Here is a 15,440-nt window from a genome sequence, read left to right as displayed (position 1 = left end):
ACTATGGTTCCTTAGGTCGTATTTGATGGCCCGAAAAATTTTTAGGTGTTCCAGGTCCGGGGGCCCGGGCCCGCTCGGAAGGTGTGGGCTATAGCACACGAAAATATGGGAATTAGGCGGAATTCTAATTTTTTGGCCGTAAAATGCAAAACAACGAGGAACGGTCATGGCAGGGCAGTGACTATGGTTCCTTAGGTCGTATTTGATGGCCCGAAAAAAGTTTAGGCAATCCGGTTCCGGGGGGCCCGGGCCCACTCAGAATGCGTGGGCTATAGCTTACGAAAATATGAGAATCGAACAAAATTCTAGTTTTTGAACATATTCATAAAATTAATCCGGATAGTCACAAATACAAAATGCATTAACCTACAAAGTCGAACCACTTATTAGTGACATCTGCTGTGTCTGAAGATGAGAGCAATTTAAAATAAAGATAAACACAATTTACTTTTGCTTTCAAGCCACTGAGCCTGGATGCAATTGACAAACCAACGACCGTACCCCCCACTGAAAACCATGGAGACATGGCATTGATTTAGAACACTGTCAGAGAAATCATTGACTTTCACCATAATGTAACTCCAAACAAAACAAAAGATCACTTTTTGGAAGTTGAGGTTACTCATTGTGTACGAGCATTCCCATAAGAGTAAATATCAAAATAAACCAGAAGTTCTACTAGAGATGCACAACTGAGGCACCTAGAAATGTGAAAGGAAAATTTCTTTGGGTTCAATCAGGTTCTCAATGATAAATGTTCTCAAATCAAATGTATTACTTAGTAGAAAATAATAGGTCACTAGACGGAACAAAAAAGCTGGTGGCAATGTCCATGGAGAATCTCTTCATTTTTTTAAAGCACCTGGCATAGGGAGACTCAATTATGCATGTAGAGATGCAAAGCAAATGTAGTGAATTCAATCTGGTTTCCAGAGGCAGATACTCTCAAATCATACGCTTTGATAGGAAAACAGGTTATTACGGGCTGCGGAAAATTGAGCCTCACCACAAAAGTGGGCGCAACCAATGTCCACGGAGAATCTATTAACAATTCAAAATCTCCTTAAGCAAGATAATTGCAATTTGTATACAAACAAAAAGACCATAGTCCCAGAAGGTAATTAGCCCCCACAACATCCCATAGGGTGTTGTGATGCCAGGATCAAGAAGCTAAGATCCTCCACAGATACCAAGCAGCATATAGACACTTAAAACATATATCAGACATACTGACATGTAGTGATGCATTAAGGAAAACTATCATAGCCACTCATTAATAGAAATACCAAACAAGAGAGGAAGTATGTGTGTGTCTAACTATAGGCAAGGCATGTCATGGGTAAATTGAGTTTACTATCCTTACTAAGAGTACAAGTCTCAGTCATTCTATAAGCTCATAGTATATTCCTACTTATTTTGGGACTCCTCGACAACTTTTCAACCATACTTTTAGCAAGTGTTACTTTTTAATGATTCCATGCATGGACCATTTTTTAACTGTAACAATCCATGTATAGCATATCAAATCACAAAAATTATGCAGAAGAGGTGCAAAACCTGCCACAAGATACAACAATGTCATCGAATTTCCATTCACTGCTCGAGTGCTGAAGTTGTTGCTCAACTTCCCGGATTGCTTCAATATAGCCCCTGCAAAAATAGTCACACTTATCAAAATGGTGAAACTAAGATACGGATTTGTATTTCTTCCTGAAGTATGGCAAACTTCTAGAGCAAAATTTGCTCAACTGTGTATAGTTTAGAATGTGTACCATCACTATCCACTACTTAAGGATGGCAACCTGATGGTCAGAGCGTAATTCTGTACAAGTACTAGTTTAGGCATTTTAGGTGCTTACTAATAAATTAAAGAATGGAACCCTCGGTTCTTCAACTAATGATGTTGATCCTTGGATTTATTTCTTTAAACATGTATCTGTAACTCTATGGAAGATAGTATAAGTATCAGCATAGAGAAGGCACAACCCTTGGCATGTATTTCTAACTGGGCTACTAGCTCCTGAAGGGCTCTGTCAATCATGAAAATAAGTCATCATGGCTACCCTAGTGTCATCATATTAGGGTTGAAAAGGATAATAGGAATATCAACAAGCAGCTGAAAAATGGTAATGTAATAATCCATAAGGTTATTTGACTGTTCAATTCCAAGTGGCCAGTGGAGAGGGTTTCATCTCGTAAGAGGAACATGAAATGTTTGATTTTACATTATATTTTCTAGCACGGTCTTCATTTCAGGTCCCAGGTAGGCCCTTCTAAGTATCACTATAACACGGGGTTAAACAGCCAGTATCATGGAAACTCAAATATTAGTGTCTTTATGAAGACACAAAAAAACAGCTATATTGAGGTTGAACCAGAAGCAGAACTGAACAACAGAGACAAAGAAGAAAAGAAAAGACATGAGAAAGCTAAATATGAGATATGAAAGTGAGAGCATTTGCGGTCCAATATGAAATTCAAAGCACTTGCTGTCCAACATCATGCACTATTAAGTTTTCTTCTTTCTGTTGGCAGTGCCTTACAGGAGGTTAAACTTTATACCGTTGTTGGCCTTATAGCACTGAATATCACAGTTTTCTGCTCTGCCTCAGTAGGTTTAGCATTTTTTCTGGCAACTAAGCCTTAATCCTAAGAAACGAGCAGTTGTAAGGGCATCGATGGTGTCACGACCCATTTTCTGAACAAGCCGTGACCGGCACCCGGTCGCTAAATTTAACCGGACGATCCATCTACACTCATTAAAACTATTATAAGCTCAAACTTTATATTCAACAAGGCAATACTTTAACCAAATACTTTCAATTAATTTGAATATCTAAAATAACCAGCTCCCAAACTTTGTTCGTAGTAACTACTGAAATACTGCTAAGTTATCATAAAAAATATCTCAATCTTAACCCACCGACTGTGTCTATGAAGCCTCTACTGATAAACTGACGCACTACGCAGGACATGAGATTGTCTGGCTAGTTTTTCAAGTAAACAAAGAAATAACTAAATAAAGATGACTCAAAGGAATACTCCAATAACAAAAGCGGAGCTCACCAATAGCACTGGAAGAGAGGGAAGTCCTAATCTATAGCCTAGGCGCCTGCAAAACCGGTTCCTACGTTGTACCGTAGACCAACGTAGGTTCCCAAAAGAGAACGTCAGTACCATCCATTGTACTCGGTGAGTCTCGAAGACAGGGGACGAAACTTTAATAAAATATACATTACAAATAAAGATTCTGAATGCATGGAAAACATAAAGTTTCTAAGAACAATTCTAAAATAATTGCATAGTAGTAGTTTATGAATATTCTAAAAGAAATTCCTTTCTTTTTCTTTCTTATAAAAAAAATAGTTCACTTTATACTTTGAGAGTTCCAACTATCCTGACTTATTTCTGTCTTAGTCACCGTGTGATCAGCACTGGTTCGATCCCAACCTGATCGAATAGGCCCAATCCACGAGGTGCCACTCGCTTCATGGTTCTCAGCACTCATGTATCATACTTTAGCCTGGCTAAGTAAATTCTCAGCAACGAGATCCTCGGCTCGTATGCTCCCTACTTTGGCACAAGTAGTTTAAGGAAGTCAACGCCTTGGTCAGGACCTTCGGCCTAGAAGATGACCCTTTCTCAGAATAGAGGATACTCCCAAAAAAATTTTCTTTCAAAAACTTCTTCTTGTGACTTTTCAAGTCTAAATCTTTTCTGGAACATCCTATACATACTCATACTGGTTTCCTCGTACATGTAAAGCATGGCATAAGAATGAAATAAATATTCAAAAGTATTTCTAAAGATTCTTGTTTTTTCATGAATTTTCAACATGAAAATGGCATATAAGAATAACACAACAATCTGAAAATTTATGCACATATATCATAATAAATCATCTAACCTTTAGCTAGAAAATTCTAAGTTAATACATACTAACCCGCTCCGATTAAGTACATTTTAACTCTTTTAAGCAATTCATCGAACACCTTATATCCGTGCTTTCGTGGGTTAAACCACTTTAGTAAAGGGTTATATCAACTCACCTCAAAACTCCTCAATCCAATACGTAGGCTCCAGTCCAATTTATACTCGTCAAACAATCGATTCTACAATAACCAACGCATTTTAATTAATTTAAAAGTTCCACACCTAAGCATTGAACTTACTGTTGATACAGAGGAAAAGGGGAATTAACTATTCAATTCTTTCCTACTACTAATGTACGGTAATTGATAATAGGTAATTTTATATACCTGGGTTTAAGAACTAGTAATTTGTAAAGAAACCCAAAACTTTATGTTGCCTGCATGAGTAAGCATCCTCTATTACGTGGCTCTCTGTTTCGTGAGTGAACAGATTTTTCATATAAGGCTTTTTAGCCTTCTGCCTTTTGCGTGAATGACCCATTGTTTAAGGCTTTAAGCCTTTTATCTTCCCATTTTATGGGCTTTAGGCTGCCCCACCTTTTTTTTGTTATTTGTTTTTTAAACTTAACTAATAATTAATGATACCCACTTTTAATAATTAATAATATAAAAATATTAATATTTCCCTAATTGTATATCCAATCATTTTTAAATAGGAAAGTTACTCAAAAGTCAATCACCAGGGGTTAAATCCGTAATAGAAGTATAATTTTTATGCACTCAAGGCAAGGTTTAAAAAATTAAATTCTATAATTAGCGTGTGTTGAAACTTTTATAGATTTGAGGAGTGTTACAATCTTCCCTCCTTCAAAACATTCGTCCTCGAATTTTGCTAGCACTATTCACTTGAACTTCTTAAGTTTTCTTAGCACTACTCACTTTCCCAAGGGACTCAAAATTTTGGCTAACTCCCTAAATTTTCAAAAATTTCGGCAGAGTCTCCCCCGTAAATTTTACTATCCAAAAAAATATCAATGTCACCAATACCACAACTACACCAATAACAACCAAGTATATCATAACAGGCCATTCATAGGCACCATACACAACTCATAAACTAATTACTCACACTCCGGCAAGGACGTACCACAATAACCAACCAAAAATCTAAAGCACAACACTTCAGCAAAAGCAAATCACTTTAATGAATTAAATGTACTCTGGCATGGCACTAAATTATTTAATAACTAAATATGCTTTGACAGAAACTAAATTACTTCAACGACTAAGTATAATCTAGTAAGGACATAAGAACTTGCTAACTTGTATTTAATAAATAAAATATAAATGTCAAGTCAAACCTAGGTTCACATACCTTGTTCCTCAAATAAATAAGGATACTTCTTCCTCATATCTTCCTCGACCTCCCACGTAGCCTCTTTTGAATCATGATTACACCACAAAACTTTTACCGATGCTATATCTTTTATTCTCAACTTTCTTACTTGCCTATCGAGAATTTTTATAGGTACCTCTTCATAAGTCAAGCCTTCTTTAATTTCTATGGTATCGGCAGGTATTATATGCGACTCATCATGAATGTACTTTCTAAGCATAGACATATGAAATACAGGATGAACAGAGGACAATCCAATGGGCAACGCTAGTTTATAAGCCACTTTCCCCTTCTTTTCTATAATCTCATATGGTCCGATAAACCTAGGACTAAGTTTTGCTTTCTTACCAAACCTCATAACTCCTTTCATTGGTGAAACTTTCAAAAACACCTTGTCACCAGCCATGAGCTCTAAGAATAGGACTTCTAACGACTCTGAGCCATTTTCAGCCTTTCCTTGATTAGCTGAATTTTCTCTAAGGCCTCATAAACAAACTCTAGACCGATCAACGGCACCTATGCTACTTCAAACCAACCTACTGGAGACCTACATCTTTGCTCATACAACGTTTATAAGAAGCCATACCAATGCTGGACTGATAGCTGTTATTTTAAGCAAATTTTATAAGGGGCAAGTGATCATCCCAATAACCTCCAAAATCTATAACACATGCTCGCAACATATCTTCGAGAGTCTGAATGGTCCTTTTTGCTTGACCGTCGATCTGTGGATTGAAAGCGGTGCTCAAATTTACCTTGGTACCTAATCTTTTCTGAAATGCCTGCCAAAAGTGCGTCGTGAAATGAGGGCCTCTATCATATATGATTGAAACTGGAGTACCATGCAATCAGACTATTTCTTTGATGTACAACTGCGCATATTGCTCTGCGAAATCTGTCATCTTTACTGGTAGGAAATGCGCAAACTTTTTCAATCAGTCTACAATAAACCAAATTGAATCATTCTTACGATATGTGTGAGACAGACCTACTACGAAATCCATATTAACCATCTCCCATTTCCACTGTGATATCTCTATATCTTGAGCTAAGTCACCAGGCCTCTGATGCTCAGCTTTGTCTTTCTGGCAATTCAAATATTTGGCCACATGATCTGCTACTTGCTTCTTCATGCCTTTCCACCAATACAAAATTTTCAAGTCCAGATATATTTTGGTAGAACCTCGGTGGATAGAGTACTTCGAGCTGTGAGATTCTTCCGTTATGGCCTTCCTAATACCATCTACATCAGGAACACATAACCGATCATTCAACTTCAAAACTCCATCACTTTCTAGAGTGAAAGCAGTGATTTCTTTGTTTCTGACTCCTTCTTTTAACTTCACTAAGTACGAATCTTCGTCTTATTTAGCCTTAACATGCGCAACAAGAGAGGATTGCGCTAAGGCATAAGTAGTTATACCTCATTCTTCGGTCTCATCCAATCTAATTCCATCATTTGCCAGTTTTTGAATTTCTCGACCCAAAGTTCGCCTTTATACTGCAAGATGGGACATGACAGCCATTGACTTCCTACTAAGTGCATCTGCTACCACATTAGCTTTACCCAGGCGTGATAAAGGATATTGATGTCATAATCCTTCAATAGCTCGAGCCACCTTCTCTATTTCAAATTTAACTCTTTCTTCTTGAAAATGTACTGGAGGTCTGTAAACACTTCAGAATGCTCACCGTAAAAGTAGTGTTGCCATATCATTAATGCAAACACCACAGCTGCAAACTCCAAGTCCTGTGTGGGGTAGTTCTTCTCATGATTATTTAACGGCCTGGAAACATAAGCAATAACCTTGTCATCTTGCATAATAATACAACCAAGACCAACTCTGGAGGCATCACAATACACTGTGAAACCACCCGAACCTGTCGGCAAGGTTAACACAGGTGCAGTGGTCAACCTCTTCTTTAACTCTTGAAAACTCTGCTCACAAGCGTTTGACCACTAAAACTTAACTGCTTTCTGAGTCAACTTAGTTAATGGAGCTGCAAGTGAGGAAAATACCTCTACAAACCTTCTATAGTATCCAACTAATCCTAAGAAACTCCTGATTATGGTTGGCGTTGTCGGCCTTGGCCAATTTTTGAATGCTTCTGTCTTCTGAGGGTCTACTTTTATGCCTTCACTAGATACCACGTGGCCTAAGAATGCCACTGACTGCAACCAAAACTCACATTTTGAAAACTTGGAATAAAGCTCATTCTTCTTCAAGGTCTGCAAGACTATCCTGAGGTGTTCGGCATGCTCATCCTTGCTCTTAGAGTATACCAAAATATCGTCTATAAACACGATAATAAAGGTATCAAGGAATGGCTTGAAAATTCTGTTCATGAGGTCCATGAATGCAGCTAAAGCATTTGTCAACCCGAAGGACATTACTAGAAATTCATAGTTCCCATAGCGAGTTCTAAAGTCTGTTTTAGATATATCCTCTTCTCTGATTCTCAATTGATGGTACCCCGACCTCAAGTCTATCTTTGAAAAGTACTTTGCACCCCGAAGTTGATCAAATAAATCATCAATTCTTGGAAGTGGGTACTTGTTCTTAATGGTAACTTTATTCAACTGCCGATAGTCGATGCACATTCTGAGAGACCAATCTTTCTTCTTGACAAACAGGACGGGGCACCCCACGGAGAAACACTCCGCCAGATGAAGCCCTGATCAAGAAGGTCTTTCAACTGTTCTCTCAACTCATTAAGTTTTGCTGGAGCCATCCTATAAGGAGTTATAGATATGGGCTGAGTGCCTGGCATGAGATCGATGCCAAAGTCTATGATTCTTTCAGGAGGAAGTCCGAGAAGGTCATATGGGAAAACTTCTGGAAATTCTCTAACAACTGGCACATATTGAAGAGCTGGTGGTTCTGATTCTGCATTAATGATGTGAGCCAAATAGGCAAGACACCCCTTGCCGATCATTCGTTGTGCCTTAAGATAAGAAGTAAACTTACCTACAAGCGATGCTCAACTACCCTTCCACTCTAAGACTTCTTCATTGGAAATTGGAACCTGACTATCTTGGCATGACAATCTAACATGGTATAGCAGGAAGACAACCAATCCATACCCATGATCACATCGAAATCCACCATTTCTAACTCTATGATATTGGCCTCGGTGTTGCGACCTTGGACTAAAACTAAATAACCTTTATAGACTCTTGTGGCTTCCACTGGCTCTCCAACTGGAGTAGACACTAGGAATAGCTCACTAAGTGATTCAGGTTCTAGCCCGAGGTTAATTGCAAAGTATGGAGTCACATATGAAAACGTTGAACCTGGATCAATTATGGCATACGCATTATGTGAGCAGACTAGAAGTATACATGTAATAACTACTGCAGATGCCTCTGCACTCTGACGATCAAGTGTAGCAAACAAACGGGGTTGTTCCCCTCCCTGAGTAACTCAAGCTGCACCTCTGCCTGCTTTATATCCGACCTGGGGTGGTGCAACTGTAGTAGCTTAGGAACTAGAAGGACGAGTTGATCCCCCACTGAAATTACGTCACAACTTTGGGCAGTTAGCCTTTATATGACCAATGTCTCTGCAATGATAGCAACTGTGAAACCCGAGCTTGCACTGACCTAAATGTTGCCGCTTACATGTACTGCAAAGACCTTGTTGTTGTGAATGTTTTTCAGCATGACTTTGGCTATGTGAGGAAGATGTCCTAAAATTCTGATTCTGGCGAGACTGGTTTCCATAACTCTGAGTACGTATGAAGGAAGATCCACCACCTGACTGATGGCTGGACTGAGCTGGTGCTAATGACTCCTTATTGGAGGAACCCCTTCCACCTCCGCTAGATGTGCCATTAAACCCGCCCGCTGTCCGGGCTTTCTTGTTATGCTCTTTTTCTTCTCTCCTTTGTTGTATGTCTTTTTCTAAGTGCTTGGCAAATCCCACAACATAGGAGAAAGTTGTCATTCCTACCGCTGCAGCTGATGTCGAATCCTTGATGTGGTAAGACAAACCGCCAACAAACCTGCGAATCTTTGCTTTTTCTGTCTTAACCATGTGATGAGCATGCTTAGCCAAACTTATGTATTACATATAGTACTCTTGCACACTTTTATTCCCTTGCTTGAGCTGCTCGAACTCTGTAGCCTTAGCTTTCCTGTCCTCTTCTGGTATAAAATTAGCCATGAAGGCCTCTTCAAATTCTTCCCAAGTAGGCGGACCATCATCTTCATCTCTTTTATTTTCCCACATCTCAAACCAAGCGCCATCCACATCTCTAAGCTGGTAGGCAGCCCGCTCCACAGCTTCATCATCAAATGCCTTCATCGCTAGGAGAGCTTTCTTGACACCCTCCAGCCACAACATTGGATCTTCATCAACTATAGTACCACGGAACAATGGAGGACTCAGCTTTAAAAATTCATTCACTCTTGAGGACTCAGAATTGTTCTATCTATTTGATTGAGGTGGAATCTCATCTCTTCTCTCATTCTGGTTGGCCATGAAGGCTTTAAATATCTCCATAGCACTGTTGACACCATTAAACATCTGACCCACCTCTGGAGATATAGATGTCTGAGCCGGAACTATTGTTGGGGGAGGCATTGGATCCTGAGGTACTGGCTCATCATGCTTCACCCCTTATTCATGTTCAACCCGGGGTACTTGAACCCCCTTTGTGGATTTACCCTTCCTTTTCTGAGTTGAAGCCTTCTTAGTTCTACCTTGAGCCACAATAGTAGCAATAGTTTCTTGAGTAGCATCCGGAGTGTCGGTGTCGGAGTTGCGAGTACGAGCCATTTCTGCGAGTTTTGGAGAAACGAATACATTAGATAATTTCATAGAGGTAGGCTCTACTACACGATCTAAAGTATGAAAAAAAATGAGACTTTTCCTAAATGCTTGTAGCCTCCTGTTTTTATAAGTATGGCGTGCTTCATACCCATAAACAAGACTCACTGCTCAAACTTTATATGCAACAAGGCAATACTTTAACCAAATACTTTTAATTAATTTGAATATCTAAAATAACCAGCTCCCAAACTTTGTTCGTAGTAACTACTGAAATACTGCTAATTTATTATCAAAAACATTTGAATCTTAACCCACCGACTATGTCTATGAAGCCTCTACTGATAAACTGATGCACTGCTCAGGACATAAGATTGCTTGGCTAGCTCTACAAGTAAACAAAGAAATAACTAAATAAAGATGACTCAAAAGTATACTCCACGAACAAAATCAGAGCACACCAATAGAACTGGAAGAGAGGGAAGTCCTAATCTGTAGCCTCGTCACCTGCAAAATCGGTTTCTACGTTGTACCGCAGACCAACGTAGGTTCCCAAAAGAGAACGTCAGTACCATCCATTGTACTCGGTGAGTCTCGAAGATAGGGGACGAAACTTTAATAAAATATACATTACAAATAAAGATTCTGAATGCACGGAAAACATAAAGCTTCTAAGAACAATTCTAAAATAATTGCATAGTAGCAGTTTATGAATATTCTAAAAGAAATTCCTTTCTTTTTCTTTCTTATAAAAAAAATAGTTCACTTTATACTTCGAGAGTTCCAACTATCCTGACTTATTTCTGTCTTAGTCAGCGTGTTATCAGCACGGGTTCGATCCCAACCTGATCGAATAGGCCCAATCCACGAGGTGCCACTCGCTTCATGGTTCTCAGCGCTCATGTATCATACCTTAGCCTGGCTAAGTAAATTCTCAGCAACGAGACCCTCGGTTCGTGTGCTCCCTACTTTGGCACAAGTAGTTTCAGGAAGTCAACGCCTTGGTTAGGACCCTCGGCCTGGACGATGACCTCTTCTCAGAATAAAGGATACTCCCAACAATATTTTCTTTCTAAAACTTCTTCTTGTGATTTTTCAAGTCTAAATCTTTTTTAGAACATCTTATACATACTCATACTAGTATCCTCGTACATGTAAAGCATGGCATAAGAATGAAATAAATATTCAAAAGTATTTCTAAAGATTCTTGCTTTTTCTTGAATTTTCAACATGAAAATGGCATATAAGAATAATACAACAATCTGAATATTTATGCACATATATCATAATAAATCATCCAAACTTTAATTGGATCAATTCTAAGTTAATATGTACTAACTCGCTCCGATTAAGTACAATTTAACTCTTTAAAGCAATTCATCGAACCCCTTATATGCGTGCTTTTGTAGGTTAAACCACTTAAGTAAAGGGTTATATCAACTCACTTCAAAACTCCTCGAGCCAATAAGTAGGCTCCAGTCCAACTTGTACCCGTCAAACAATCGATTCTACAAAAATCAGTGCATTTTAATTAATTTAAAAGTTTCACACCTAAACATTGAACTTACTGTTGATACAGAGGACGAAGGGAATTAACTATTCAATTCTTACCTACTACTACTGTACGATAATTGACAATAGGGAATTTTATATACCTGAGTTCAAGAACTAGTGATTTGTAAAGAAACCTAAAACTTTCTACTGCCTGCGTGAGTAAGCAACCTCTGTTTCGCGATTGAACAAATTTTTTCGTATAAGGCTTTTTATCCTTTTGCCTTTTGCATGAATGACCCATTGTTTAAGGCTTTAAGCCTTTTATCTCCCCATTTTATGGGCTTTAGGCGGGCCCCACTTTTTTTTTGTTATTTTTTTTTTAAACTTAATTAATAATTAATGATACTCATTTTTAATAATTAATAATATAAAATTATTAATATTTCTCTAATTGTATAACCGAAATTCTTAAATACTGAACTGAAATACCGAATGTCCACCCCTAAATAGAAGTATAATTTTTATGCACTCAAGGCAAGATTAAAAAAATTAAATTCTATAATTAGCGTGTGTTGAAACTTTTATAGATTTGAGGAGTGTTACAATATTCCCTCCTTGAAAACATTTGTCCTCGAATGTTGCTAGCACTATTCACTTGAACTTCTTAAATTTTCTTAGCACTACTCACTTTCTCAAGGGACTTAAAATTTTGGCTAACTCCTCAAATTTTCAAAAATTTTGGCAGAGTCTCCCCTATAAATTGGAATATCCAAAAAAATATCCCTGTCACCAATACTACAACTACACCACCAACTACCAAATAACTATAACAAATCATTCATAGGCACCATACACAGCTCATAAACTAATTACTCACACTACGGCAAGAAGGTACCACAATAACCAACCAAAAACATCCTATAACATGCATATATGACATTAATGCTCTTTCTATCTTTTCTAGTTTGTTAATCATTAATCACTCTACTCTTCCACAAGTAGCTCCAGAAAGAGAGTCTATATTTATCTTTTGCTTAAAGCAAAACTAAAAACTCTCAAAATTAACCTTTTGAACCTATTTGTTTTTCCTTGACATATTGTAGGTTAAACTTTGAGGATTATAGAAAAACTCCATCTTATTCAAAAGGATAAATTGAATGATTTTCTGAATGATGGATAGATGTTCACTACAAGAGTTTATGTAGCCACTTAATGCAGAATGAAAACTATCACTACAGACAAAAAACTCAATGAGACAAGGGTAGTGACAGAGGTAGGTATCCTTCTTATTACACAAAAAAAAAGGTGACACGGGTAAGTATCCTGTATGCCATACCGCAATGGAGTTGCATAATGATTTAAGTAGAGTCAACATATGCACCAAAGTAAATAACTAATAGCAGGGTATGGCTCAATTAGGGCCACAAGATGGAAAAAGATATTAACTCTCGAAGGCTTCAAAATGAAAAGGGAAATGGATCACATATTGAAGTACATATTAAGGAAAACACAATGAGTTTAGAAACTGTATAGAAAGCTCTAAACTAAAACCTGAAGGTTATCATTAATAACTCTTGGCTATAATCTGATGCTGAAAGTACCCAATACACATCTCAAGGTGCAAGTGAAACGCTGAAAAATAGGGAAAAAAGGAAGTAGGTCTAGGATTTATCAGATGTAGGAAACATTCCAGTTGCAGAAAACGAGCCTCACCAGGTTCCTAAAGAATTGGATCCACCAACAGGGATGACATACGACTTTCTTCCTTCATTTAAAAACTTTTCTTTCAATAATTTGGTAAGAGCCTGAGATGTAACACACATTAAGATCAATACTATTAAAGATAAGACCTATCAGCTTAAGGCTACTATGAGACAGACTTAGCTTCCGCACAACTGAAAATTGTACAAGGTTCAAATACTGGTTCCATTTGGAAGAGCACATCCCAAAATTGGAGGACAACACTATTTCTCAGCCCACCAATTAAGCAACTTATTTCTATTTTAATTTATCACACAGATTACTGATTTCACGTGGTATGTGTGGCTTCATATTCTTGCATTGACTAGCACTAGTCGACAACGCTTGAATAGTGAAAGAAATTCTCAATCGGCATCCATATATCAACGGAAAAAGGAAAAGCTCCAGCATGTAAATTTTTCCTTTGGTGAGGGGCAGAGGAGGAGAGGAAAAGGAGATCAGAATCTTTGAAGGAAAAAAGAAGAGAGAAAACTCTTTGACACTTCACATTGAAATCTAACTTTGTGAATACCAGGAATTGGTCGGAAAAAAAGGATACAAAATGAGTCAGTGATGCAAAATACCTCTGTACTTACCAGTGTTTCGAAACAAAGTGTAGGCCAGGGGCAAGTGTCAGCTAGGCCTAACGCCAATCAAGGGGAGTCCTTTAGTGAAGAAAGGGGCACAAGAAAATCTTTTTATAAATATAATGTAATGCAAGAAAATAACTATAAACACAAATAAAATTTGTATGGATTAAGAAAGTACAAACATTTTTTTTTATAAGGTAAAGATTTTATTAATAAAGGTACCAAGATGGTACAAAAGTTATATCAAGAGCAGCCAAACACCAGCAGCAGCAGAAATTCAGTTACAAGTTTTCTAACGAATCAAAAAACTCTAAATATTGATCCACACTCTTAATTGAACGTCGTTTACACCTATTTTTTTTTGCATACAATTATTTTTAATTCTAGAGATGTGAATCCTCTTATTCTCGAAGCAAGCGCTGTTTCTTTCTTCCCAAATGGTCCAGTAGATGCATAAAGGAATGGTCCTCCATAGCTGCTTCCTACTTCTTATTATCTTCTGTCCATGCCAGCTAAACAGTAACGAGAAGGCATAGTCCAAGAAACACCACACAGATTCAAGAAAAGCTCCCAGCATTGTTTAGTAATTTTACAGTAGATAAACAGGTGATTAACAGTTTCCAACTCTTCTTCACATATATAGCACCAGTTACTTAGACTAAATCCTCTTTTTTACAGATTATCTTGCGTAAGACAAGCTTCTCTGATGGCAACCCACCCAAAACAAGCCACTTTGGTAGGCGCTCTGGTTCTCCATAACATTTTCCAAGGCCAATTAGAATCATAAGAATCAGATTGTTTCTGGAGAAGGTTATAACAGCTTTTAACAGAGTATTGCATATCACTACTTGCTGTCCATACCAATTGATCCTCCTTGTTTTGCTCTATCACTGTTGTGCTCAACAATTAGAGTATCTGTCCCACTTATTTCATCTCCCAGTCTAACCTCTTCTGAAGTTTAATTTCCACCCATTTGTGGAGTAAAACTGTCACGACCCAATTTCCTCTCCGTATGACGTCGTGACGACACCTAGTCCCTACGACTAGGCAAGCCTAACATTTGCGAAATAATGAAATAAAAATATAAATTTAACAACTAATTGTAGCAATAACAACATAACTGGATACTATGCCACTTGGTATGTACAATAACCAACTCCTCAATATACTACACAAAATACCCAAAACGCGGAACATCGTGAATCACAAAGTACAGAAGTAAAATCTAGTGTCTCTATACATCAGAGTCTATCAAAAGAAAATACAGAAGATAATGGACATGGAGAAAAGTAGAAGGGGACTCCAAGGTCTGCGGACGCGACAAATATATCTTGAAGTCTCCAAAGCAGCCCCGGCTCATTGATAGTGCGGCTGATAAGGAGCACCTGGATTTGCACACGAAAAATATGTGTAGAGAGTAGCATGAGTACACCACAATCGGTACCCAGTAAGTGCCAAGCCTAACCTCAGTCGAGTAGTGACGAGGTCAGGTCGGCCCCTACTGGTATATATATAATAACACAAGATAGAATGAAATACCGCAGTAAAATAAAGACTGAAATTTAATAAGAATGAA

The 15,440-nt window shown here is 37.9% G+C and overlaps 1 pseudogene; it reads right to left on the bottom strand.

The window, feature by feature from the left end:
• Positions 1-276: 276 nt before the first annotated feature.
• Positions 277-15,440, bottom strand: part of LOC107780179 (D-cysteine desulfhydrase 1, mitochondrial-like) — a 32,746-nt pseudogene continuing 17,582 nt past the window's right edge.

Source organism: Nicotiana tabacum, chromosome 4, assembly GCF_000715075.1.
Source record: "Nicotiana tabacum cultivar K326 chromosome 4, ASM71507v2, whole genome shotgun sequence".
NCBI classification, from domain to species: Eukaryota; Viridiplantae; Streptophyta; class Magnoliopsida; order Solanales; family Solanaceae; genus Nicotiana; species Nicotiana tabacum.
The sequence above is the reverse complement of the archived record's forward strand: the minus strand, read 5'-3'. Positions and strand labels throughout refer to the sequence as shown.